General features: G+C 45.7%; 7 non-coding genes across 7 annotated transcripts; all 7 read right to left on the bottom strand.

Annotated features, from left to right (window-relative positions):
* Positions 1-19,018: 19,018 nt before the first annotated feature.
* On the bottom strand, positions 19,019-19,091 carry trnai-gau (transfer RNA isoleucine (anticodon GAU)). Its single transcript has one exon. It is a non-coding gene; the product is annotated as a tRNA-Ile (tRNA).
* A 1,025-nt stretch (positions 19,092-20,116) lies between these two features.
* On the bottom strand, positions 20,117-20,190 carry trnai-aau (transfer RNA isoleucine (anticodon AAU)). The gene has a single exon. It is a non-coding gene; the product is annotated as a tRNA-Ile (tRNA).
* A 2,669-nt stretch (positions 20,191-22,859) lies between these two features.
* On the bottom strand, positions 22,860-22,932 carry trnai-gau (transfer RNA isoleucine (anticodon GAU)). Its single transcript has one exon. It is a non-coding gene; the product is annotated as a tRNA-Ile (tRNA).
* Positions 22,933-23,957: 1,025 nt separating this feature from the next.
* Positions 23,958-24,031, bottom strand: trnal-aag (transfer RNA leucine (anticodon AAG)). The gene has a single exon. It is a non-coding gene; the product is annotated as a tRNA-Leu (tRNA).
* Positions 24,032-25,593: 1,562 nt separating this feature from the next.
* On the bottom strand, positions 25,594-25,667 carry trnai-aau (transfer RNA isoleucine (anticodon AAU)). Its single transcript has one exon. It is a non-coding gene; the product is annotated as a tRNA-Ile (tRNA).
* A 475-nt stretch (positions 25,668-26,142) lies between these two features.
* trnal-aag (transfer RNA leucine (anticodon AAG)) lies at positions 26,143-26,216 on the bottom strand. The gene has a single exon. It is a non-coding gene; the product is annotated as a tRNA-Leu (tRNA).
* A 474-nt stretch (positions 26,217-26,690) lies between these two features.
* trnai-aau (transfer RNA isoleucine (anticodon AAU)) lies at positions 26,691-26,764 on the bottom strand. Its single transcript has one exon. It is a non-coding gene; the product is annotated as a tRNA-Ile (tRNA).
* Between the last annotated feature and the right edge of the window lie 712 nt (positions 26,765-27,476).

Below are 27,476 nucleotides of genomic sequence, written 5' to 3'. Positions count from 1 at the left end.
ACGAGACGTGCTGGGTTCGACAACAACAGTACTGCCCACAGAGAGTTTTGTCTTTGGGGGTAAGCGGCCCCACACAAGATGCTCACTCATGGGTTGGAGCGTTACTGCCCTCTTCAACTTAATGGTGCCCACTTTATCTGGGATGGAGTCTCCTCTCCATCTCTCCAGATTTGATAGGAGACGCAGGAACTGGCTGTCCTCACACTGTCCAGAGGGACCTGGCGTACCCACCACCTGCCAGTAGCTGTCATTTGATTTGAACTGTCTAATCAGAGACTTCAACACGTTAGTGCCAACAATGAGTTCATCAACCTGCCCATCTACAATCAGCACTGGGACTACATAACTGAAGCCATAAAGCTGTAGTTTCAAGTCACACATGCCCACTGGGCTAGTTTGCGTCCCACCACAACCCACCAGTATGATGTCTGAAGGAGCTAGAAAGTTCCCCTCTACCACTCCTGCCTCCCTCAACCGAGGTACAATATCTGCGCGCAGAGTAGTAGCCATGGACCCACTATCTAACATCCCCTTCAGCTCAACTTTATCCTGTACTAGCACGGTGGTGTAAAACAAACTGTCATTCTGAGAAATTCTCATTGTGTTCTGAAAAATTACTGTGTTGTTCTTGGGTACTGACTCACAAAAATAAGAATAAACAGATTGGATATCATCATCAGTGGAGGAAAAATTAGACTGCCTCACATTGCCCTCCTCAGAATGGAGACTTTCTAGTTTTCCTGAGACCTGCCAGTCTGCCCACATACAGGGCTCTTTCGCTTCCCAGTCTCACTACAGTCAAAGCTCATGTGGCCAGGAGAGAAGCACTTGAAACACAGCTGGTGCATCTGACAGTGAGCTTTGGTCCAGTGATTAGTGCTTCCACAGACAGCGCACTCACGCTCACGTTTGGGGAACTGTTTACGGGGCCCTCTGTTCACAGACTGAGTATTGCTGACAAGAGCCTTCTCTAGCATACTCAAAACCTTCTCTAATGTCCCACCCTCAGATACAGATTGGGCCTGTTCTGGTTCACGGCCACATCGAGAAAAAGATGACACATTAGGTCTGCTCTCAGGATCCACTTCCTCCTGGGGGGAGTCGAAGACAGCAGCCACCTGCTGTGAAAGTTGTGTTCTACATGCTTTACGCTCCCTTAACAGTTCATCCAAACGATCCTGTACCTCACTGGCTGTCCAGTCACGAAGGGGTTTGCATTTGAACACTTGGGCCAACTCTTTATCAGGACAGTTACGTACAAACATGACTGCCAACTCTGAGCACTGATTGGGCAAGGTTCTACCCTCACTTACAAGGTACTGTTCAGCTGCTTCTGCAGCTTTGTTAAGCCTAATCCAGAAATCTAGTGGACCCTCATTAGCATATGGTCTCATTGAATAGAAGTCAGCTAATGGCATACCTGAGTAGACAGTATCCCCAAAGTGTTGCTTGAGAACACTGAACACTGCCTTAACATCTGTGACAACAGGGTTGTTACGCATCCAGACTTTGGTCACATCCCGTGCCCTCCCCATGAGCCTAGACATCACCTCCCCAACATTCTCAGACCCAGTGTAACCCCTCTTCTCTAGGTAGACTCCCATTAGCTCCTCCCACTCCAGGACAGAGTACTTATCTGAGCCATCACCCCTGAAGAAAGGTGGAGCACTAACCTCTGACTTCACAACCAGATTCAGCTTGGACGCATCAATTAAAGTTGACCCACATTGTTGAGGCAGGGGAAACTGCTGGGATTGGTCAGGGGAATGGGCAGGAGAAAGACTTGAAGCCCCAGGCTGCAGTAAACTCGCTCTGATAGATTCTCCTATCTCTGAACCAATCTGCTTAATAAGGTCACTAAGCTGACTCGGTGTCCCATTATTACTGAGGACTGGGGACAATGGTACATCAAGAGACAGAGGTGGGATACCCTGGTCAGGTGGAGTAAACAGCCTACCCCTCCCAGTGCTTGTAAACTCAGGACTAGCAGCCACTCTACTCCCAGGAGCTGACTGTACCAATGGTGTAAATGCATGGACACCCCTCCCTCTACCCACACTAACCACACCAAAATCCCCAGCATAACTCATCTTATGGACTTGAGAGACTTCCATGGCTCAATAGAGAACTAAACTACAATGTAATTTACTGCATACAAATACAAAAAAAAATGCAATAAACAAATTCCCTCAAAACATGCAAATAAACGCCAATACAATTATCTAGTGAATATGCTACATTCACCTTCACTATTTACAGTATACATTCACTTATAGCAAACCATCAACAAGTGCGCATGCGCGGGTCGCGCATCTCCTCCACATGCACAGCTCCGGTGGTCAGCTTGAGCTAACCAGTCGGCAGGTCGCGGCACCAGTTTGTAGCGTGGTTCGTTCTGCGTTGTGTAATTCTTAATGAAGACGCTGCCACAACTGATGGTCTGCTCGTTGAAATCTTTTTATTTGCCCTGCACACGAAGAGACAACACACACGTTACCCTTGGTGCAGTCACAGCTATCCGGCACCTTGCTAGCCGAGGGTCAGGCAAAAGAGCGCCAAAAGGAATTAACAGGTGCTGCGTGCACACTCGCTGCACAACAGCATATACAAGTAAAACTATACAGAACATAATTCTGACAAAATAAAAGACATACCTGCACACGAAGAGACAACACACACGTTACCCTTGGTGCAGTCACAGCTATCCGGCACCTGCGCGAGCACATGTACACTCACTCAACCACTGTCACAAGTACTTAGAAGTTACAACAGATACCCCAGTCAGTGAGCTCTGTGAAACTTGTTAACATAAATTCCTACACTGTCCACACTATAACAAACGTATGGTTGCAAAACAGTACATTGTATAACCTTATGACGGTTTTATATTAAACAGTTTCGGAGCCAAGGACAACATACCTTGCTAGCCGAGGGTCAGGCAAAAGAGAATGATAAAGTGGTATGGGGATACAGATAACCCGCGATGGGCCAAACCAAAATATACAAAACTTTTACAATCACTTGTATGTACAATATTGGTATGAAAAAGTGTTTGTACACCAAATAAAAACATTAGCTATGCAGCTGTAATTAAATAAAAAAATACACTGAATTATTATTATTATTACCAGATTATTAACATCCCCTCTTGACCTGGCCTATTTGAATTGGTCCTTGTGTGCAATTTGGTGCGTAATCTAGGGGAACAACATCACACTGCTACACTGGCGCGTAAACGAGCAAGTCCACCAACAGCATAGCCTGACAAGACTGGACCATCTTGGTTGCTCCTTGTGGCAAATCATAAAGGCTCGGGAATTAGCTCAAATGGTAGAGTGCTTACATAGCATGCGAGAGGTAGTGGGATCGATGCCCACATTCTCCAAAAAACAATTTTTTTTTGTGCATCCAAGAAAGCTCCAGTTCACACTTCATGCAGTTTTGTCTAACTACAACCTACTGTCATGTAACAATGACAAGCAACTTTCATGTAACACTGATGTCACAATGTCAGATGAAAACGAATGACATGACTTACTATCAGAGGAGCAGCATAGCACACACAATTGATGCCCACAAACAAAGCTGTGGGAAGTTTCCTTGAAGCCAATGCAGAGGGTAAAGAAAAACAACAACTTAAAATGTATCGCATGGCCAGTACGGGTATCGAACCCACGACCTTGGCGTTATTAGCACCATGCTCTAACCAAAGGAGCTTACCGGCAGCTTGTAAAGGAGCAACATTTTTAGGATGCACAGAGCCTCGGCCAGTGCTGGCGCGTAAACGAGCAAGTCCACCAACAGCATAGCCTGACAAGACTGGACCCTCTTGGTTGCTCCTTGTGGCATAACATACAGGCTGGGGAATTAGCTCATATGGTAGAGTGCTTGCTTGGCATGCGAGAGTTAGTGGGATCGATGCCCACATTCTCCAAAAAACACAATTTTTTTGTGCATCCAAGAAAGCTCCAGTTCACACTTCATGCAGTTTTGTCTAACGACAACCTACTGTCATGTAACAATGACAAGCAACTTTCATGTAACACTGATGTCACAATGTCAGATGAAAACGAATGACATGACTTACTTTCAGAGGAGCAGCGTAGCACACACAATTGATGCCCACAAACAAAGGTGTGGGAAGTTTTCTTGAAGCCAATGCAGAGAGTAAAGAAAAACAACAACTTAAAATGTACATCATGGCCAGTACGGGTATCGAACCGACGACCTTGGCGTTATTAGCACCACGCTCTAACCAACTGAGCTAACCGGCCGCTTGAAAAGGAGCAATATTTTTAGGATGCACAGAGCCTCGGCCAGTGCTGGCGCGTAAACGAGCAAGTCCACCAACAGCATAGCCTGACAAGACTGGACCCTCTTGGTTGCTCCTTGTGGCAAATCATAAAAGCTGGGTAATTAGCTCAAATGGTAGAGTGCTTGCTTAGCATGCGAGAGGTAGTGGGATCGATGCCCACATTCTCCAAAAAAACATTTTTTTTTTGTGCATCCAAGAAAGCTCCAGTTCACACTTCATGCATTTTTGTCTAACGACATCCTACTGTCATGTAACAATGACAAGCAACTTTCATGTAACACTGATGTCACAATGTCAGATGAAAACGAATGACATGACTTACTTTCAGAGGAGCAGCGTAGCACACACAATTGATGCCCACAAACAAAGCTGTGGGAAGTTTCCTTGAAGCCAATGCAGAGGGTAAAGAAAAACAACAGCTTAAAATGTACCTCATGGCCAGTACGGGGATCGAACCCACAACCTTAGCGTTATTAGCACCACGCTCTAACAAACTAATCTTACCAGCCGCTTGTGAAGGAGCAACATTTTTAGGATGCACAGAGGCTCGGCCAGTGCTGGCGCGTAAACGAGCAAGTCCACCAACAGCATAGCCTGACAAGACTGGACCCTCTTGGTTGCTCCTTGTGGCAAATCATACAGGCTGGGGAATTAGCTCAAATGGTAGAGTGCTTGCTTAGCATGCGAGAGGTAGTGGGAGCGCTGCCCACATTCTCCAAAAAACACAATTTTTTTGTGGATCCAAGAAAGCTCCAATTCACACTTCATGCAGTTTTGTCTAACGACAACCTACTGTCATGTAACAATGACAGGCAACTTTCATGTAACAGTGATGTCACAATGTCAGATGAAAACGAATGACATGACTTACTTTCAGAGGAGCAGCGTAGCACACACAATTGATGCCCACAAACAAAGCTGTGGGAAGTTTTCTTGAAGCCAATGCAGAAGGTAAAGAAAAACAACAACTTAAAATGTACCTCATGGCCAGCACGGGGATCGAACCCACGACCTTAGCGGTATTAGCACCACGCTCTAACCAACTGAGCTAACCGGCCGCTTGCAAAGGAGCAACATTTTTAGGATGCACAGAGGCTCGGCCAGTGCTGGCGCGTAAACGAGCAAGTCCACCAACAGCATAGCCTGACAAGACTGGACCCTCTTGGTTGCTCCTTGTGGCAAATCATACAGGCTGGGGAATTAGCTCAAATGGTAGAGCGCTTGCTTAGCATGCGAGAGGTAGTGGGATCTATGAACCCATTCTCCAAAAAACATTTTTTTTTGTGCATCCAAGAAAGCTCCAGTTCACACTTCATGCAGTTTTGTCTAACGACAACCTACTGTCATGTAACAATGACAAGCAACTTTCATGTAACACTGATGTCACAATGTCAGATGAAAACGAATGACATGACTTACTTTCAGAGGAGCAGCGTAGCACACACAATTGATGCCCACAAACAAAGCTGTGGGAAGTTTCCTTGAAGCCAATGCAGAGGGTAAAGAAAAACAACAGCTTAAAATGTACCTCATGGCCAGTACTGGGATCGAACCCACGACCTTAGCGTTATTAGCACCATTCTCTAACCAACTAATCTAACCAGCCGCTTTATGAAGGAGCAACATTTTTAGGATGCACAGAGGCTCGGCCAGTGCTGGCGCGTAAACGAGCAAGTCCACCAACAGCATAGCCTGACAAGACTGGACCCTCTTGGTTGCTCCTTGTGGCAAATCATACAGGCTGGGGAATTAGCTCAAATGGTAGAGTGCTTGCTTAGCATGCGAGAGGTAGTGGGATCGATGCCCACATTCTCCAAAAAACATTTTTTTTTTGTGCATCCAAGAAAGCTCCAGTTCACATTTCATGCAGTTTTGTCTAACTACAACCTACTGTCATGTAACAATGACAAGCAACTTTCATGTAACACTGATGTCACAATGTCAGATGAAAACTAATGACATGACTTACAATCAGAGGAGCAGCGTAGCACACACAATTGATGCCCACAAACAAAGCTGTGGGAAGTTTCCTTGAAGCCAATGCAGAAGGTAAAGAAAAACAACAACTTAAAATGTACCTCATGGCCAGCACGGGGATCGAACCCACGACCTTAGCGGTATTAGCACCACGCTCTAACCAACTGAGCTAACCGGCCGCTTGCAAAGGAGCAACATTTTTAGGATGCACAGAGGCTCGGCCAGTGCTGGCGCGTAAACGAGCAAGTCCACCAACAGCATAGCCTGACAAGACTGGACCCTCTTGGTTGCTCCTTGTGGCAAATCATACAGGCTGGGGAATTAGCTCAAATGGTAGAGCGCTTGCTTAGCATGCGAGAGGTAGTGGGATCTATGAACCCATTCTCCAAAAAACATTTTTTTTTGTGCATCCAAGAAAGCTCCAGTTCACACTTCATGCAGTTTTGTCTAACGACAACCTACTGTCATGTAACAATGACAAGCAACTTTCATGTAACACTGATGTCACAATGTCAGATGAAAACGAATGACATGACTTACTTTCAGAGGAGCAGCGTAGCACACACAATTGATGCCCACAAACAAAGCTGTGGGAAGTTTCCTTGAAGCCAATGCAGAGGGTAAAGAAAAACAACAGCTTAAAATGTACCTCATGGCCAGTACTGGGATCGAACCCACGACCTTAGCGTTATTAGCACCATTCTCTAACCAACTAATCTAACCAGCCGCTTTATGAAGGAGCAACATTTTTAGGATGCACAGAGGCTCGGCCAGTGCTGGCGCGTAAACGAGCAAGTCCACCAACAGCATAGCCTGACAAGACTGGACCCTCTTGGTTGCTCCTTGTGGCAAATCATACAGGCTGGGGAATTAGCTCAAATGGTAGAGTGCTTGCTTAGCATGCGAGAGGTAGTGGGATCGATGCCCACATTCTCCAAAAAACATTTTTTTTTTGTGCATCCAAGAAAGCTCCAGTTCACATTTCATGCAGTTTTGTCTAACTACAACCTACTGTCATGTAACAATGACAAGCAACTTTCATGTAACACTGATGTCACAATGTCAGATGAAAACTAATGACATGACTTACAATCAGAGGAGCAGCGTAGCACACACAATTGATGCCCACAAACAAAGCTGTGGGAAGTTTCCTTGAAGCCAATGCAGAGGGTAAAGAAAAACAAGAACTTAAAATGTACCTCATGGCCAGTACGGGTATCGAACCCACGTCCTTGGCGTTATTAGCACCATGCTCTAACCAATGGAGCTAACCGGCCGCTTGTAAAGGAACAACATTTTTAGGATGCACAGAGCCTCGGCCAGTGCTGGCGCATAAACGAGCAAGTCCACCAACAGCATAGCCTGACAAGACTGGACCCTCTTGGTTGCTCCTTGTGGCAAATCATACAGGCTGGGGAATTAGCTCAAATGGTAGAGTGCTTGCTTAGCATGCGAGAGGTAGTGGGAGCGATGCCCACATTCTCCAAAAAACACCATTTTTTTGTGGATCCAAGAAAGCTCCAATTCACACTTCATGCAGTTTTGTCTAACGACAACCTACTGTCATGTAACAATGACAGGCAACTTTCATGTAACAGTGATGTCACAATGTCAGATGAAAACGAATGACATGACTTACTTTCAGAGGAGCAGCGTAGCACACACAATTGATTCCCACAAACAAAGCTGTGGGAAGTTTCCTTGAAGCCAATGCAGAGGGTAAAGAAAAACAACAGCTTAAAATGTACCTCATGGCCAGTACGGGGATCGAACCCACAACCTTAGCGTTATTAGCACCACGCTCTAACAAACTAATCTTACCAGCCGCTTGTGAAGGAACAACATTTTTAGGATGCACAGAGGCTCGGCCAGTGCTGGCGCGTAAACGAGCAAGTCCACCAACAGCATAGCCTGACAAGACTGGACCCTCTTGGTTGCTCCTTGTGGCAAATCATACAGGCTGGGGAATTAGCTCAAATGGTAGAGTGCTTGCTTAGCATGCGAGAGGTAGTAGGAGCGCTGCCCACATTCTCCAAAAAACACAATTTTTTTGTGGATCCAAGAAAGCTCCAATTCACACTTCATGCAGTTTTGTCTAACGACAAACTACTGTCATGTAACAATGACAGGCAACTTTCATGTAACAGTGATGTCACAATGTCAGATGAAAACGAATGACATGACTTACTATCAGAGGAACAGCGTAGCACACACAATTGATGCCCACAAACAAAGCTGTGGGAAGTTTCCTTGAAGCCAATGCAGAGGGTAAAGAAAAACAACAACTTAAAATGAACCTCATGGCCAGTACGGGTATTGAACCCACGACCTTGGCGTTATTAGCACAATGCTCTAACCAACGGAGCTAACCGGCCGCTTGTAAAGGAACAACATTTTTAGGATGCACAGAGCCTCGGCCAGTGCTGGCGCGTAAACGAGCAAGTCCACCAACAGCATAGCCTGACAAGACTGGACCCTCTTGGTTGCTCCTTGTGGCAAATCATACAGGCTGGGGAATTAGCTCAAATGGTAGAGTGCTTGCTTAGCATGCGAGAGGTAGTGGGATCGATGCCCACATTCTCCAAAAAACACAAATTTTTTGTGGATCCAAGAAAGCTCCAGTTCACACTTCATGCAGTTTTGTCTAACGACAACCTACTGTCATGTAACAATGACAGGCAACTTTCATGTAACACTGATGTCACAATGTCAGATGAAAACGAATGACATGACTTACTTTCAGAGGAGCAGCGTAGCACACACAATTGATGCCCACAAACAAAGCTGTGGGAAGTTTTCTTGAAGCCAATGCAGAAGGTAAAGAAAAACAACAACTTAAAATGTACCTCATGGCCAGCACGGGGATCGAACCCACGACCTTGGCGGTATTAGCACCACACTATAACCAACTGAGCTAACCGGCCGCTTGCAAAGGAGCAAAATTTTTAGGATGCACAGAGGCTCGGCCAGTGCTGGCGCGTAAACGAGCAAGTCCACGAACAGCATAGCCTGACAAGACTGGACCCTCTTGGTTGCTCCTTGTGGCAAATCATACAGGCTGGGGAATTAGCTCAAATGGTAGAGCGCTTGCTTAGCATGCGAGAGGTAGTGGGATCGATGCCCACATTCTCCAAAATAACATTTTTTTTTTGTGCATCCAAGAAAGCTCCAGGTCACACTTCATGCATTTTTGTCTAACGACATCCTACTGTCATGTAACAATGACAAGCAACTTTCATGTAACACTGATGTCACAATGTCAGATGAAAACGAATGACATGACTTACTTTCAGAGGAGCAGCGTAGCACACACAATTGATGCCCACAAACAAAGCTGTGGGAGGTTTCCTTGAAGCCAATGCAGAGGGTAAAGAAAAACAACAGCTTAAAATGTACCTCATGGCCAGTACGGGGATCGAACCCACAACCTTATCGTTATTAGCACCACGCTCTAACCAACTAATCTTACCAGCCGCTTGTGCAGGAGCAACATTTTTAGGATGCACAGAGGCTCGGCCAGTGCTGGCGCGTAAACGAGCAAGTCCACCAACAGCATAGCCTGACAAGACTGGACCCTCTTGGTTGCTCCTTGTGGCAAATCATACAGGCTGGGGAATTAGCTCAAATGGTAGAGTGCTTGCTTAGCATGCGAGAGGTAGTGGGAGCGATGCCCACATTCTCCAAAAAACACCATTTTTTTGTGGATCCAAGAAAGCTCCAATTCACACTTCATGCAGTTTTGTCTAACGACAACCTACTGTCATGTAACAATGACAGGCAACTTTCATGTAACAGTGATGTCACAATGTCAGATGAAAACGAATGACATGACTTACTATCAGAGGAGCAGCGTAGCACACACAATTGATGCCCACAAACAAAGCTGTGGGAAGTTTCCTTGAAGCCAATGCAGAGGGTAAAGAAAAACAACAACTTAAAATGTACCTCATGGCCAGTACGGGTATTGAACCCACGACCTTGGCGTTATTAGCAACATGCTCTAACCAACGGAGCTAACCGGCCGCTTGTAAAGGAACAACATTTTTAGGATGCACAGAGCCCCGGCCAGTGCTGGCGCGTAAACGAGCAAGTCCACCAACAGCATAGCCTGACAAGACTGGACCCTCTTGGTTGCTCCTTGTGGCAAATCATACAGGCTGGGGAATTAGCTCAAATGGTAGAGCTCTTGCTTAGCATGCGAGAGGTAGTGGGATCTATGACCACATTCTCCAAAAAACATTTTTTTTTGTGGATCCAAGAAAGCTCCAGTTCACACTTCATGCAGTTTTGTCTAACGACAACCTACTGTCATGTAACAATGACAGGCAACTTTCATGTAACACTGATGTCACAATGTCAGATGAAAACGAATGACATGACTTACTTTCAGAGGAGCAGCGTAGCACACACAATTGATGCCCACAAACAAAGCTGTGGGAAGTTTTCTTGAAGCCAATGCAGAAGGTAAAGAAAAACAACAACTTAAAATGTACCTCATTGCCAGTACGGGGATCGAACCCAAGACCTTGGCATTATTAGCACCACACTCTAACAACTGAGCTAACCTGCCGCTTGTAAAGGAGAGACATTTTTAGGATCCACAGAGGCTCGGCCAGTGCTGGCGCGTAAACGAGCAAGTCCACCAACAGCATAGCCTGACAAGACTGGACCCTCTTGGTTGCTCCTTGTGGCAAATCATAAAGGCTGGGGAATTAGCTCAAATGGTAGAGTGCTTGCTTAGCATGCGAGAGGTAGTGGGATCGATGCCCACATTCTCCAAAAAACAATTTTTTTGTGCATCCAAGAAAGCTCCAGTTCACATTTCATGCAGTTTTGTCTAACTACAACCTACTGTCATGTAACAATGACAAGCAACTTTCATGTAACACTGATGTCACAATGTCAGATGAAAACGAATGACAAGACTTACTTTCAGAGGAGCAGCGTAGCACACACAATTGATGCCCACAAACAAAGCTGTGGGAAGTTTCCTTGAAGCCAATGCAGAGGGTAAAGAAAAACAACAAATTAAAATGTACCTCATGGCCAGTACGGGTATCGAACCCACGTCCTTGGCGTTATTAGCACCATGCTCTAACCAACGGTGCTAACCGGTCGCCTGTAAAGGAACAACATTTTTAGGATGCACAGAGCCTCGGCCAGTGCTGGCGCGTAAACGAGCAAGTCCACCAACAGCATAGCCTGACAAGACTGGACCCTCTTGGTTGCTCCTTGTGGCATATCATACAGGCTGGGGAATTAGCTCAAATGGTAGAGTGCTTGCTTAGCATGCGAGAGGTAGTGGGAGCGATGCCCACATTCTCCAAAAAACACAATTTTTTTGTGGATCCAAGAAAGCTCCAATTCACACTTCATGCAGTTTTGTCTAACGACAACCTACTGTCATGTAACAATGACAGGCAACTTTCATGTAACACTGATGTCACAATGTCAGATGAAAACGATTGACATGACTTACTTTCAGAGGAGAAGCGTAGCACACACAATTGATGCCCACAAACAAAGCTGTGGGAAGTTTCCTTGAAGCCAATGCAGAGGGTAAAGAAAAACAACAGCTTAAAATGTACCTCATTGCCAGTACGGGGATCGAACCCACGACCTTGGCGTTATTAGCACCACACTCTAACCAACTGAGCTAACCGGCCGCTTGTGAAGGAGCAACATTTTTAGGATGCACAGAGGCTCGGCCAGTGCTGGCCCGTAAACGAGCAAGTCCACCAACAGCATAGCCTGACAAGACTGGACCCTCTTGGTTGCTCCTTGTGGCAAATCATACAGGCTGGGGAATTAGCTCAAATGGTAAAGCGCTTGCTTAGCATGCGAGAGGTAGTGGGATCTATGACCACATTCTCCAAAAAACATTTTTTTTTTGTGCATCCAAGAAAGCTCCAGTTCACACTTCATGCAGTTTTGTCTAACTACAACCTACTGTCATGTAACAATGACAAGCAACTTTCATGTAACACTGATGTCACAATGTCAGATGAAAACGAATGACATGACTTACTTTCAGAGGAGCAGCGTAGCACACACAATTGATGCCCACAAACAAAGCTGTGGGAAGTTTCCTTGAAGCCAATGCAGAGGGTAAAGAAAAACAACAACTTAAAATGTACCTCATTGCCAGTACGGGGATCGAACCCAAGACCTTGGCATTATTAGCACCACACTCTAACAACTGAGCTAACCTGCCGCTTGTAAAGGAGAGACATTTTTAGGATCCACAGAGGCTCGGCCAGTGCTGGCGCGTAAACGAGCAAGTCCACCAACAGCATAGCCTGACAAGACTGGACCCTCTTGGTTGCTCCTTGTGGCAAATCATAAAGGCTGGGGAATTAGCTCAAATGGTAGAGTGCTTGCTTAGCATGCGAGAGGTAGTGGGATCGATGCCCACATTCTCCAAAAAACAATTTTTTTGTGCATCCAAGAAAGCTCCAGTTCACATTTCATGCAGTTTTGTCTAACTACAACCTACTGTCATGTAACAATGACAAGCAACTTTCATGTAACACTGATGTCACAATGTCAGATGAAAACGAATGACAAGACTTACTTTCAGAGGAGCAGCGTAGCACACACAATTGATGCCCACAAACAAAGCTGTGGGAAGTTTCCTTGAAGCCAATGCAGAGGGTAAAGAAAAACAACAAATTAAAATGTACCTCATGGCCAGTACGGGTATCGAACCCACGTCCTTGGCGTTATTAGCACCATGCTCTAACCAACGGTGCTAACCGGTCGCCTGTAAAGGAACAACATTTTTAGGATGCACAGAGCCTCGGCCAGTGCTGGCGCGTAAACGAGCAAGTCCACCAACAGCATAGCCTGACAAGACTGGACCCTCTTGGTTGCTCCTTGTGGCATATCATACAGGCTGGGGAATTAGCTCAAATGGTAGAGTGCTTGCTTAGCATGCGAGAGGTAGTGGGAGCGATGCCCACATTCTCCAAAAAACACAATTTTTTTGTGGATCCAAGAAAGCTCCAATTCACACTTCATGCAGTTTTGTCTAACGACAACCTACTGTCATGTAACAATGACAGGCAACTTTCATGTAACACTGATGTCACAATGTCAGATGAAAACGATTGACATGACTTACTTTCAGAGGAGAAGCGTAGCACACACAATTGATGCCCACAAACAAAGCTGTGGGAAGTTTCCTTGAAGCCAATGCAGAGGGTAAAGAAAAACAACAGCTTAAAATGTACCTCATTGCCAGTACGGGGATCGAACCCACGACCTTGGCGTTATTAGCACCACACTCTAACCAACTGAGCTAACCGGCCGCTTGTGAAGGAGCAACATTTTTAGGATGCACAGAGGCTCGGCCAGTGCTGGCCCGTAAACGAGCAAGTCCACCAACAGCATAGCCTGACAAGACTGGACCCTCTTGGTTGCTCCTTGTGGCAAATCATACAGGCTGGGGAATTAGCTCAAATGGTAAAGCGCTTGCTTAGCATGCGAGAGGTAGTGGGATCTATGACCACATTCTCCAAAAAACATTTTTTTTTTGTGCATCCAAGAAAGCTCCAGTTCACACTTCATGCAGTTTTGTCTAACTACAACCTACTGTCATGTAACAATGACAAGCAACTTTCATGTAACACTGATGTCACAATGTCAGATGAAAACGAATGACATGACTTACTTTCAGAGGAGCAGCGTAGCACACACAATTGATGCCCACAAACAAAGCTGTGGGAAGTTTCCTTGAAGCCAATGCAGAGGGTAAAGAAAAACAACAGCTTAAAATGTACCTCATGGCCAGTACGGGGATCGAACCCACGACCTTGGCTTAATTAGCACCACGCTCTAACCAACTGAGCTAACCAGCCGCTTGTGAAGGAGCAACATTTTTAGGATGTACAGAGGCTCGGCCAGTGCTGGCGCGTAAACGAGCAAGTCCACCAACAGCATAGCCTGACAAGACTGGACCCTCTTGGTTGCTCCTTGTGGCAAATCATACAGGCTGGGGAATTAGCTCAAATGGTAGAGTGTTTGCTTAGCATGCGAGAGGTAGTGGGAGCGATGCCCACATTCTCCAAAAAACACAATTTTTTTGTGGATCCAAGAAAGCTCCAGTTCACACTTCATGCAGTTTTGTCTAACGACAACCTACTGTCATGTAACAATGACAGGCAACTTTCATGTAACACTGATGTCACAATGTCAGATGAAAACGAATGACATGACTTACTTTCAGAGGAGAAGCGTAGCACACACAATTGATGCCCACAAACAAAGCTGTGGGAAGTTTCCTTGAAGCCAATGCAGAGGGTAAAGAAAAACAACAGCTTAACATGTACGTCATTGCCAGTACGGGGATCGAACCAACGACCTTGGCGTTATTAGCACCACACTCTAACCAACTGAGCTAACCGGCCGCTTGTGAAGGAGCAACATTTTTAGGATGCACAGAGGCACGGCCAGTGCTGGCCCGTAAACGAGCAAGTCCACCAACAGCATAGCCTGACAAGACTGGACCCTCTTGGTTGCTCCTTGTGGCAAATTATACAGGTTGGGGAATTAGCTCAAATGGTAGAGTGCTTGCTTAGCATGCGAGAGGTAGTGGGATCGATGCCCACATTCTCCAAAAAACATTTTTTTTTTTTGCATCCAAGAAAGCTCCAGTTCACACTTCATGCAGTTTTGTCTAACGACAACCTACTGTCATGTAACAATGACAAGCAACTTTCATGTAACACTGATGTCACAATGTCAGATGAAAACGAATGACATGACTTACTTTCAGAGGAGCAGCGTAGCGCACACAATTGATGCCCACAAACAAAGCTGTGGGAAGTTTTCTTGAAGCCAATGCAGAAGGTAAAGAAAAACAACAACTTAAAATGTGCCTCATGGCCAGTACGGGGATCGAACCCACAACCTTGGCGCTATTAGCACAAAGCTCTAACCAACTGAGCTAACCGTCCGCTTGCAAAGGAGCAACATTTTTAGGATGCACAGAGCCTCGGCCAGTGCTGGCGCGTAAACGAGCAAGTCCACTAACAGCATAGCCTGACAAGACTGGACCATCTTGGTTGCTCCTTGTGGCAAATCATAAAGGCTGGGGAATTAGCTCAAATGGTAGAGTGCTTGCTTAGCATGCGAGAGGTAGTGGGATTGATGCCCACATTCTCCAAAAAACACAATTTTTTTGTGGATCCAAGAAAGCTCCAGTTCACACTTCATGCAGTTTTGTCTAACGTCAACCTACTGTCATGTAACAATGACAAGCAACGTTCATGTAACACTGATGTCACAATGTCCGATGAAAACGAATGACATGACTTACTTTCAGAGGAGCAGCGTAGCACACACAATTGATGCCCACAAACAAAGCTGTGGGAAGTTTCCTTGAAGCCAATGCAGAGGGTAAAGAAAAACAACAGCTTAAAATGTACCTCATGGCCAGTAAGGGGATCGAACCCACGACCTTGGCGTTATTTGCACCACAATCTAACCAACTGAGCTAACCAGACGCTTGTAAATGAGCAACATTTTTAGGATGTACAGAGGCTCGGCCAGTGCTGGCGCGTAAACGAGCAAGTCCACCAACAGCATAGCCTGACAAGACTGGACCCTCTTGGTTGCTCCTTGTGGCAAATCATACAGGCTGGGGAATTAGCTCAAATGGTAGAGTGTTTGCTTAGCATGCGAGAGGTAGTGGGAGCGATGCCCACATTCTCCAAAAAACACAATTTTTTTGTGGATCCAAGAAAGCTCCAGTTCACACTTCATGCAGTTTTGTCTAACGACAACCTACTGTCATGTAACAATGACAAGCAACTTTCATGTAACACTGATGTCACAATGTCAGATGAAAACGAATGACATGACTTACTTTCAGAGGAGCAGCGTAGCACACACAATTGATGCCCACAAACAAAGCTGTGGGAAGTTTCCTTGAAGCCAATGCAGAGGGTAAAGAAAAACAACAGCTTAAAATGTACCTCATGGCCAGTACGGGGATCGAACCCGCGACCTTGGCTTAATTAGCACCACTCTCTAACCAACTGAGCTAACCAGCCGCTTGTGAAGGAGCAACATTTTTAGGATGTACAGAGGCTCGGCCAGTGCTGGCGCGTAAACGAGCAAGTCCACCAACAGCATAGCCTGACAAGACTGGACCCTCTTGGTTGCTCCTTGTGGCAAATCATACAGGCTGGGGAATTAGCTCAAATGGTAGAGTGCTTGCTTAGCATGCGAGAGGTGGTGGGATCGATGCCCAAATTCTCCAAAAAACAATTTTTTTTTGTGCATCCAAGAAAGCTCCAGTTCACACTTCATGCAGTTTTGTCTAACGACAACCTACTGTCATGTAACAATGACAAGCAACTTTCATGTAACACTGATGTCACAATGTCAGATGAAAACGAATGACATGACTTACTTTCAGAGGAGCAGCGTAGCACACACAATTGATGCCCACAAACAAAGCTGTGGGAAGTTTTCTTGAAGCAAATGCAGAAGGTAAAGAAAAACAACAACTTAAAATGTGCCTCACGGCCAGTACGGGGATCGAACCCACAACCTTGGCACTATTAGCACAAAGCTCTAACCAACTGAGCTAACCGTCCGCTTGCAAAGGAGCAACATTTTTAGGATGCACAGAGCCTCGGCCAGTGCTGGCGCGTAAACGAGCAAGTCCACCAACAGCATAGCCTGACAAGACTGGACTATCTTGGTTGCTCCTTGTGGCAAATAATAAAGGCTGGGGAATTAGCTCAAATGGTAGAGTGCTTGCTTAGCATGCGAGAGGTAGTGGGATTGATGCCCACATTCTCCAAAAAACACAATTTTTTTGTGGATCCAAGAAAGCTCCAGTTCACACTTCATGCAGTTTTGTTCAACGACAACCTACTGTCATGTAACAATGACACGCAACTTTCATGTAACACTGATGTCACAATGTCAGATGAAAACGAATGACATGACTTACGATCAGAGGAGCAACGTAGCACACACAATTGATGCCCACAAACAAAGCTGTGGGAAGTTTCCTTGAAGCCAATGCAGAGGGTAAAGAAAAACAACAGCTTAAAATGTACCTCATGGCCAGTACGGGGATCGAACCCACGACCTTGGCGTTATTAGCACCACCCTCTAACCAACTGAGCTAACAGGCCACTTGTGAAGGAGCAACATTTTTAGGATGCACAAAGGCTCGGCCAGTGCTGGCGCGTAAACGAGCAAGTCCACCAACAGCATAGCCTGACAAGACTGGACCCTCTTGGTTGCTCCTTGTGGCAAATCATACAGGCTGGGGAATTAGCTCAAATGGTAGAGCGCTTGCTTAGCATGCGAGAGGTAGTGGGATCAATGACCACATTCTCCAAAAAACATTTTTTTTTTGTGCATCCAAGAAAGCTCCAGTTCACACTTCATGCAGTTTTGTCTAACGACAACCTACTGTCATGTAACAATGACAAGCAACTTTCATGTAACACTGATGTCACAATGTCAGATGAAAACGAATGACATGACTTACTTTCAGAGGAGCAGCGTAGCACACACAATTGATGCCCACAAACAAAGCTGTGGGAAGTTTCCTTGAAGCAAATGCAGAAGGTAAAGAAAAACAACAACTTAAAATGTGCCTCACGGCCAGTACGGGGATCGAACCCACAACCTTGGCACTATTAGCACAAAGCTCTAACCAACTGAGCTAACCGTCCGCTTGCAAAGGAGCAACATTTTTAGGATGCACAGAGCCTCGGCCAGTGCTGGCGCGTAAACGAGCAAGTCCACCAACAGCATAGCCTGACAAGACTGGACTATCTTGGTTGCTCCTTGTGGCAAATAATAAAGGCTGGGGAATTAGCTCAAATGGTAGAGTGCTTGCTTAGCATGCGAGAGGTAGTGGGATTGATGCCCACATTCTCCAAAAAACACAATTTTTTTGTGGATCCAAGAAAGCTCCAGTTCACACTTCATGCAGTTTTGTTCAACGACAACCTACTGTCATGTAACAATGACACGCAACTTTCATGTAACACTGATGTCACAATGTCAGATGAAAACGAATGACATGACTTACGATCAGAGTAGCAACGTAGCACACACAATTGATGCCCACAAACAAAGCTGTGGGAAGTTTCCTTGAAGCCAATGCAGAGGGTAAAGAAAAACAACAGCTTAAAATGTACCTCATGGCCAGTACGGGGATCGAACCCACGACCTTGGCGTTATTAGCACCACCCTCTAACCAACTGAGCTAACAGGCCGCTTGTGAAGGAGCAACATTTTTAGGATGCACAGAGGCTCGGCCAGTGCTGGCGCGTAAACGAGCAAGTCCACCAACAGCATAGCCTGACAAGACTGGACCCTCTTGGTTGCTCCTTGTGGCAAATCATACAGGCTGTGGAATTAGCTCAAATGGTAGAGCGCTTGCTTTGCATGCGAGAGGTAGTGGGATCAATGACCACGTTCTCCAAAAAACTTTTTTTTTTTGTGCATCCAAGAAAGCTCCAGTTCACACTTCATGCAGTTTTGTCTAACGACAACCTACTGTCATGTAACAATGACAAGCAACTTTCATGTAACACTGATGTCACAATGTCAGATGAAAACGAATGACATGACTTACTTTCAGAGGAGCAGCGTAGCACACACAATTGATGCCCACAAACAAAGCTGTGGGAAGTTTCCTTGAAGCCAATGCAGATGGTAAAGAAAAACAACAGCTTAAAATGTACCTCATGGACAGTACGGGGATCGAACCCACGAACTTAGCGTTATCAGCACCACGCTCTAACCAACTGAGCTAACCGGCTGCTAGCAAAGGAGTAACATTTTTAGGATGCACAGAGCCTCGGCCAGTGCTGGCGCGTAAACGAGCAAGTCCACCAACAGCATAGCCTGACAAGACTGGACCATCTTGGTTGCTCCTTGTGGCAAATCATAAAGGCTGTGGAATTAGCTCAAATGGTAGAGTGCTTGCTTAGCATGCGAGAGGTAGTGGGATTGATGCCCACATTCTCCAAAAAACACAATTTTTTTGTGGATCCAAGAAAGCTCCAGTTCACACTTCATGCAGTTTTGTCTAACGACAACCTACTGTCATGTAACAATGACAAGCAACTTTCATGTAACACTGATGTCACAATGTCAGATGAAAACGAATGACATGACTTACTTTCAGAGGAGCAGCGTAGCACACACAATTGATGCCCACAAACAAAGCTGTGGGAAGTTTTCTTGAAGCCAATGCAGAGGGTAAAGAAAAACAACAGCTTAAAATGAACCTCATGGCCAGTACGGGGATCGAACCCACGTCCTTGGCGTTATTTGCACCACGCTCTAACCAACTGAGCTAACAAGCCACTTTTGAAGGAGCAACATTTTTAGGATGCACAGAGGCTCGGCCTGTGCTGGCGCGTAAACGAGCAAGTCCACCAACAGCATAGCCTGACAAGACTGGACCCTCTTGGTTTCTCCTTGTGGCAAATCATACAGGCTGGGGAATTAGCTCAAATGGTAGAGCGCTTGCTTAGCATGCGAGAGTTAGTGGCATCTATGACCACATTCTCCAAAAAACATTTTTTTTTTGTGTATCCAAGAAAGCTCCAGTTCAGACTTCATGCAGTTTTGTCTAACGACAACCTACTGTCATGTAACAATGACAAGCAACTTTCATGTAACACTGATGTCACAATGTCAGATGAAAACGAATGACATGACTTACTTTCAGAGGAGCAGCGTAGCACACACAATTGATGCCCACAAACAAAGCTGTGGGAAGTTTTCTTGAAGCCAATGCAGAAGGTAAAGAAAAACAACAACTTAAAAAGTACCTCATGGCCAGTACGGGGATCGAACCCACGACCTTGGCGTTATTAGCACCACGCTCTAACCAACTGAGCTAACCGGCCGCTAGCAAAGGACTAACATTTTTAGGATGCACAGAGCCTCGGCCAGTGCTGGCGCGTAAACGAGCAAGTCCACCAACAGCATAGCCTGACAAGACTGGACCATCTTGGTTGCTCCTTGTGGCAAATCATAAAGGCTGGGGAATTAGCTCAAATGGTAGAGTGCGTACTTAGCATGCGAGAGGTAATGGGATTGATGCCCACATTCGCCAAAAAACACAATTTTTTTGTGGATCCAAGAAAGCTCCAGTTCACACTTCATGCAGTTTTGTCTAACGACAACCTACTGTCATGTAACAATGACAAGCAACTTTCATGTAAGACTGATGTCACAATGTCAGATGAAAACGAATGACATGACTTACTTTCAGAAGAGCAGCGTAGCACACACAATTGATGCCCACAAACAAAGCTGTGGGAAGTTTTCTTGAAGCCAATGCAGAGGGTAAAGAAAAACAACAGCTTAAAATGTACCTCATGGCCAGTACGGGGATCGAAATCGCGACCTTGGCGTTATTAGCACCACGCTCTAACCAACTGAGCTAACCAGCCGCTTGTGAAGAAGCAACATTTTTAGGATGTACAGAGGCTCGGCCAGTGCTGGCGCGTAAACGAGCAAGTCCACCAACAGCATAGCCTGACAAGACTGGACCCTCTTGGTTGCTCCTTGTGGCAAATCATACAGGCTGGGGAATTAGCTCAAATGGTAGTTTGCTTGCTTAGCATGCGAGAGGTAGTGGGAGCGATGCCCACATTCTCCAAAAAACACAATTTTTTTGTGGATCCAAGAAAGCTCCAGTTCACACTTCATGCAGTTTTGTCTAACGACAACCTACTGTCATGTAACAATGACAGGCAACTTTCATGTAACACTGATGTCACAATGTCAGATGAAAACGAATGACATGACTTACTTTCAGAGGAGCAGCGCAGCACACACAATTGATGCCCACAAACAAAGCTGTGGGAAGTTTCCTTGAAGCCAATGCAGAGGGTAAAGAAAAACAACAGCTTAAAATGTACCTCATGGCCAGTAAGAGGATCGAACCCACGACCTTGGCGTTATTAGCACCAAGCTCTAACCAACTGAGCTAACCGGCCGCTTGCAAAGGAGCAACATTTTTAGGATGCACAGAGCCTCGGCCAGTGCTGGCGCGTAAACGAGCAAGTCCACCAACAGCATAGCCTGACAAGACTGGACCATCTTGGTTGCTCCTTGTGGCAAATCATAAAGGCTGGGGAATTAGCTCAAATGGTAGAGTGCTTGCTTAGCATGCGAGAGGTAGTGGGATCGATGTCCACATTCTCCAAAAACATTTTTTTTTTGTGCATCCAAGAAAGCTCCAGTTCACACTTCATGCAGTTTTGTCTAACGACAACCTACTGTCATGTAACAATGACAAGCAACTTTCATGTAACACTGATGTCACAATGTCAGATGAAAACGAATGACATGACTTACTTTCAGAGGAGCAGCGTAGCACACACAATTGATGCCCACAAACAAAGCTGTGGGAAGTTTTCTTGAAGCCAATGCAGAGGGTAAAGAAAAACAACAACTAAAAATGTACCTCATGGCCAGTACAGGGATCGAACCCACGACCTTGGCGTTATTAGCACCACACTCTAACCAACTGAGCTAACCGTCCGCTTGCAAAGGAGTAACATTTTTAGGATGCACAGAGCCTCGGCCAGTGCTGGCGCGTAAACGAGCAAGTCCACCAACAGCATAGCCTGACAAGACTGGACCATCTTGGTTGCTCCTTGTGGCAAATCATAAATGCTGGGGAATTAGCTCAAATGGTAGAGTGCTTGCTTAGCATGCGAGAGGTAGTGGGATTGATGCCCACATTCTCCAAAAAACACAATTTTTTTGTGGATCCAAGAAAGCTCCAGTTCACACTTCATGCAGTTTTGTTCAACGACAACCTACTGTCATGTAACAATGACACGCAACTTTCATGTAACACTGATGTCACAATGTCAGATGAAAACGAATGACATGACTTACGATCAGAGTAGCAACGTAGCACACACAATTGATGCCCACAAACAAAGCTGTGGGAAGTTTCCTTGAAGCCAATGCAGAGGGTAAAGAAAAACAACAGCTTAAAATGTACCTCATGGCCAGTACGGGGATCGAACCCACGACCTTGGCGTTATTAGCACCACCCTCTAACCAACTGAGCTAACAGGCCGCTTGTGAAGGAGCAACATTTTTAGGATGCACAGAGGCTCGGCCAGTGCTGGCGCGTAAACGAGCAAGTCCACCAACAGCATAGCCTGACAAGACTGGACCCTCTTGGTTGCTCCTTGTGGCAAATCATACAGGCTGTGGAATTAGCTCAAATGGTAGAGCGCTTGCTTTGCATGCGAGAGGTAGTGGGATCAATGACCACATTCTCCAAAAAACTTTTTTTTTTGTGCATCCAAGAAAGCTCCAGTTCACACTTCATGCAGTTTTGTCTAACGACAACCTACTGTCATGTAACAATGACAAGCAACTTTCATGTAACACTGATGTCACAATGTCAGATGAAAACGAATGACATGACTTACTTTCAGAGGAGCAGCGTAGCACACACAATTGATGCCCACAAACAAAGCTGTGGGAAGTTTCCTTGAAGCCAATGCAGATGGTAAAGAAAAACAACAGCTTAAAATGTACCTCATGGACAGTACGGGGATCGAACCCACGAACTTAGCGTTATCAGCACCACGCTCTAACCAACTGAGCTAACCGGCTGCTAGCAAAGGAGTAACATTTTTAGGATGCACAGAGCCTCGGCCAGTGCTGGCGCGTAAACGAGCAAGTCCACCAACAGCATAGCCTGACAAGACTGGACCATCTTGGTTGCTCCTTGTGGCAAATCATAAAGGCTGTGGAATTAGCTCAAATGGTAGAGTGCTTGCTTAGCATGCGAGAGGTAGTGGGATTGATGCCCACATTCTCCAAAAAACACAATTTTTTTGTGGATCCAAGAAAGCTCCAGTTCACACTTCATGCAGTTTTGTCTAACGACAACCTACTGTCATGTAACAATGACAGGCAACTTTCATGTAACACTGATGTCACAATGTCAGATGAAAACGAATGACATGACTTACTTTCAGAGGAGCAGCGCAGCACACACAATTGATGCCCACAAACAAAGCTGTGGGAAGTTTCCTTGAAGCCAATGCAGAGGGTAAAGAAAAACAACAGCTTAAAATGTACCTCATGGCCAGTAAGAGGATCGAACCCACGACCTTGGCGTTATTAGCACCAAGCTCTAACCAACTGAGCTAACCGGCCGCTTGCAAAGGAGCAACATTTTTAGGATGCACAGAGCCTCGGCCAGTGCTGGCGCGTAAACGAGCAAGTCCACCAACAGCATAGCCTGACAAGACTGGACCCTCTTGGTTGCTCCTTGTGGCAAATCATACAGGCTGGGGAATTAGCTCAAATGGTAGAGTGCTTGCTTAGCATGCGAGAGGTAGTGGGAGCGATGCCCACATTCTCCAAAAAACACAATTTTTTTGTGGATCCAAGAAAGCTCCAATTCACACTTCATGCAGTTTGGTCTAACGACAACCAACTGTCATGTAACAATGACAGGCAACTTTCATGTAACACTGATGTCACAATGTCAGATGAAAACGAATGACATGACTTACTTTCAGAGGAGCAGCGTAGCACACACAATTGATGCCCACAAACAAAGCTGTGGGAAGTTTCCTTGAAGCCAATGCAGAGGGTAAAGAAAAACAACAGCTTAAAATGTACCTCATTGCCAGTACGGGGATCGAACCCACGACCTTGGCTTTCTTAGCACCACACTCTAACCAACTGAGCTAACCGGCCACTTGTGAAGGAGCAACATTTTTAGGATGCACAGAGGCTCGGCCAGTGCTGGCGCGTAAATGAGCAAGTCCACCAACAGCATAGCCTGACAAGACTGGACCCTCTTGGTTGCTCCTTGTGGCAAATCATACAGGCTGGGGAATTAGCTCAAATGGTAGAATGCTTGCTTAGCATGCGAGAGGTAGTGGGATCGATGCCCACATTCTCCAAAAAACAATATTTTTTTTTGCATCCAAGAAACTCCAGTTCACACTTCATGCAGTTTTGTCTAACGACAACCTACTGTCATGTAACAATGACAAGCAACTTTCATGTAACACTGATGTCACAATGTCAGATGAAAACGAATGACATGACTTACTTTCAGAGGAGCAGCGTAGCACACACAATTGATGCCCACAAACAAAGCTGTGGGAAGTTTCCTTGAAGCCAATGCAGAGGGTAAAGAAAAACAACAGCTTAAAATGTACCTCATGGCCAGTACGGGGATCGAACCCACGACCTTGGCGTTATTAGCACCACTCTCTAACCAACTAAGCTAACCAGCCGCTTGCGAAGGATCAACATTTTTAGGATGCACAGAGGCTCGGCCAGTGCTGGCGCGTAAACGAGCAAGTCCACCAACAGCATAGCCTGACAAGACTGGACCCTCTTGGTTGCTCCTTGTGGCAAATCATACAGGCTGGGGAATTAGCTCAAATGGTAGAGTGCTTGCTTAGCATGCGAGAGGTAGTGGGATTGATGCCCACATTCTCCAAAAAACACAATTTTTTTGTGGATCCAAGAAAGCTCCAGTTCATACTTCATGCAGTTTTGTTCAACGACAACCTACTGTCATGTAACAATGACAAGCAACTTTCATGTAACACTGATGTCACAATGTCAGATGAAAACGAATGACATGACTTACGATCAGAGGAGCAGCGTAGCACACACAATTGATGCCCACAAACAAAGCTGTGGGAAGTTTCCTTGAAGCCAATGTAGAGGGTAAAGAAAAACAACAGCTTAAAATGTACCTCATGGCCAGTACGGGGATCGAACCAACGACCTTAGCGGTATTAGCACCACGCTCTAACCAACTAATCTAACCAGCCGCTTGTGAAGTAGCAACATTTTTAGGATGCACAGAGTGCTGGCGCGTAAACGAGCAAGTGCACCAACAGCATAGCCTGACAAGACTGGACCCTCTTGGTTGCTCCTTGTGGCAAATCATACAGGCTGGGGAATTAGCTCAAATGGTAGAGTGCTAGCTTAGCATGCGAGAGGTAGTGGGATCGATGCCCACATTCTCCAAAAAACTATTTTTTTTTGTGCATCCAAGAAAGCTCCAGTTCACACTTCATGCAGTTTTGTCTAACGACAACCTACTGTCATGTAACAATGACAAGCAACTTTCATGTAACACTGATGTCACAATGTCAGATGAAAACGAATGACATGACTTACTTTCAGAGGAGCAGCGTAGCACACACAATTGATGCCCACAAACAAAGGTGTGGGAAGTTTCCTTGAAGCCAATGCAGAGGGTAAAGAAAAACAACAGCTTAAAATGTACCTCATGGCCAGTACGGGGATCGAACCCACGACCTTGGCGTTATTAGCACCACGCTCTAACCAACTAAGCTAACCAGCCGCTTGCGAAGGAGCAACATTTTTAGGATGCACAGAGGCTCGGCCAGTGCTGGCGCGTAAACGAGCAAGTCCACCAACAGCATAGCCTGACAAGACTGGACCCTCTTGGTTGCTCCTTGTGGCAAATCATACAGGCTGGGGAATTAGCTCAAATGGTAGAGTGCTTGCTTAGCATGCGAGAGGTAGTGGGAGCGATGCCCACATTCTCCAAAAAACACAATTTTTTTGTGGATCCAAGAAAGCTCCAATTCACACTTCATGCAGTTTGGTCTAACGACAACCAACTGTCATGTAACAATGACAGGCAACTTTCATGTAACACTGATGTCACAATGTCAGATGAAAACGAATGACATGACTTACTTTCAGAGGAGCAGCGTAGCACACACAATTGATGCCCACAAACAAAGCTGTGGGAAGTTTCCTTGAAGCCAATGCAGAGGGTAAAGAAAAACAACAGCTTAAAATGTACCTCATTGCCAGTACGGGGATCGAACCCACGACCTTGGCTTTCTTAGCACCACACTCTAACCAACTGAGCTAACCGGCCACTTGTGAAGGAGCAACATTTTTAGGATGCACAGAGGCTCGGCCAGTGCTGGCGCGTAAATGAGCAAGTCCACCAACAGCATAGCCTGACAAGACTGGACCCTCTTGGTTGCTCCTTGTGGCAAATCATACAGGCTGGGGAATTAGCTCAAATGGTATAATGCTTGCTTAGCATGCGAGAGGTAGTGGGATCGATGCCCACATTCTCCAAAAAACAATATTTTTTTTTGCATCCAAGAAACTCCAGTTCACACTTCATGCAGTTTTGTCTAACGACAACCTACTGTCATGTAACAATGACAAGCAACTTTCATGTAACACTGATGTCACAATGTCAGATGAAAACGAATGACATGACTTACTTTCAGAGGAGCAGCGTAGCACACACAATTGATGCCCACAAACAAAGGTGTGGGAAGTTTCCTTGAAGCCAATGCAGAGGGTAAAGAAAAACAACAGCTTAAAATGTACCTCATGGCCAGTACGGGGATCGAACCCACGACCTTGGCGTTATTAGCACCACGCTCTAACCAACTAAGCTAACCAGCCGCTTGCGAAGGAGCAACATTTTTAGGATGCACAGAGGCTCGGCCAGTGCTGGCGCGTAAACGAGCAAGTCCACCAACAGCATAGCCTGACAAGACTGGACCCTCTTGGTTGCTCCTTGTGGCAAATCATACAGGCTGGGGAATTAGCTCAAATGGTAGAGTGCTTGCTTAGCATGCGAGAGGTAGTGGGATTGATGCCCACATTCTCCAAAAAACACAATTTTTTTGTGGATCCAAGAAAGCTCCAGTTCATACTTCATGCAGTTTTGTTCAACGACAACCTACTGTCATGTAACAATGACAAGCAACTTTCATGTAACACTGATGTCACAATGTCAGATGAAAACGAATGACATGACTTACGATCAGAGGAGCAGCGTAGCACACACAATTGATGCCCACAAACAAAGCTGTGGGAAGTTTCCTTGAAGCCAATGTAGAGGGTAAAGAAAAACAACAGCTTAAAATGTACCTCATGGCCAGTACGGGGATCGAACCAACGACCTTAGCGGTATTAGCACCACGCTCTAACCAACTAATCTAACCCGCCGCTTGTGAAGTAGCAACATTTTTAGGATGCACAGAGTGCTGGCGCGTAAACGAGCAAGTGCACCAACAGCATAGCCTGACAAGACTGGACCCTCTTGGTTGCTCCTTGTGGCAAATCATACAGGCTGGGGAATTAGCTCAAATGTTAGAGTGCTAGCTTAGCA

This window comes from Salvelinus fontinalis, chromosome 22 (genome assembly GCF_029448725.1).
Source record: "Salvelinus fontinalis isolate EN_2023a chromosome 22, ASM2944872v1, whole genome shotgun sequence".
NCBI classification, from domain to species: Eukaryota; Metazoa; Chordata; class Actinopteri; order Salmoniformes; family Salmonidae; genus Salvelinus; species Salvelinus fontinalis.
The sequence above is the reverse complement of the archived record's forward strand: the minus strand, read 5'-3'. Positions and strand labels throughout refer to the sequence as shown.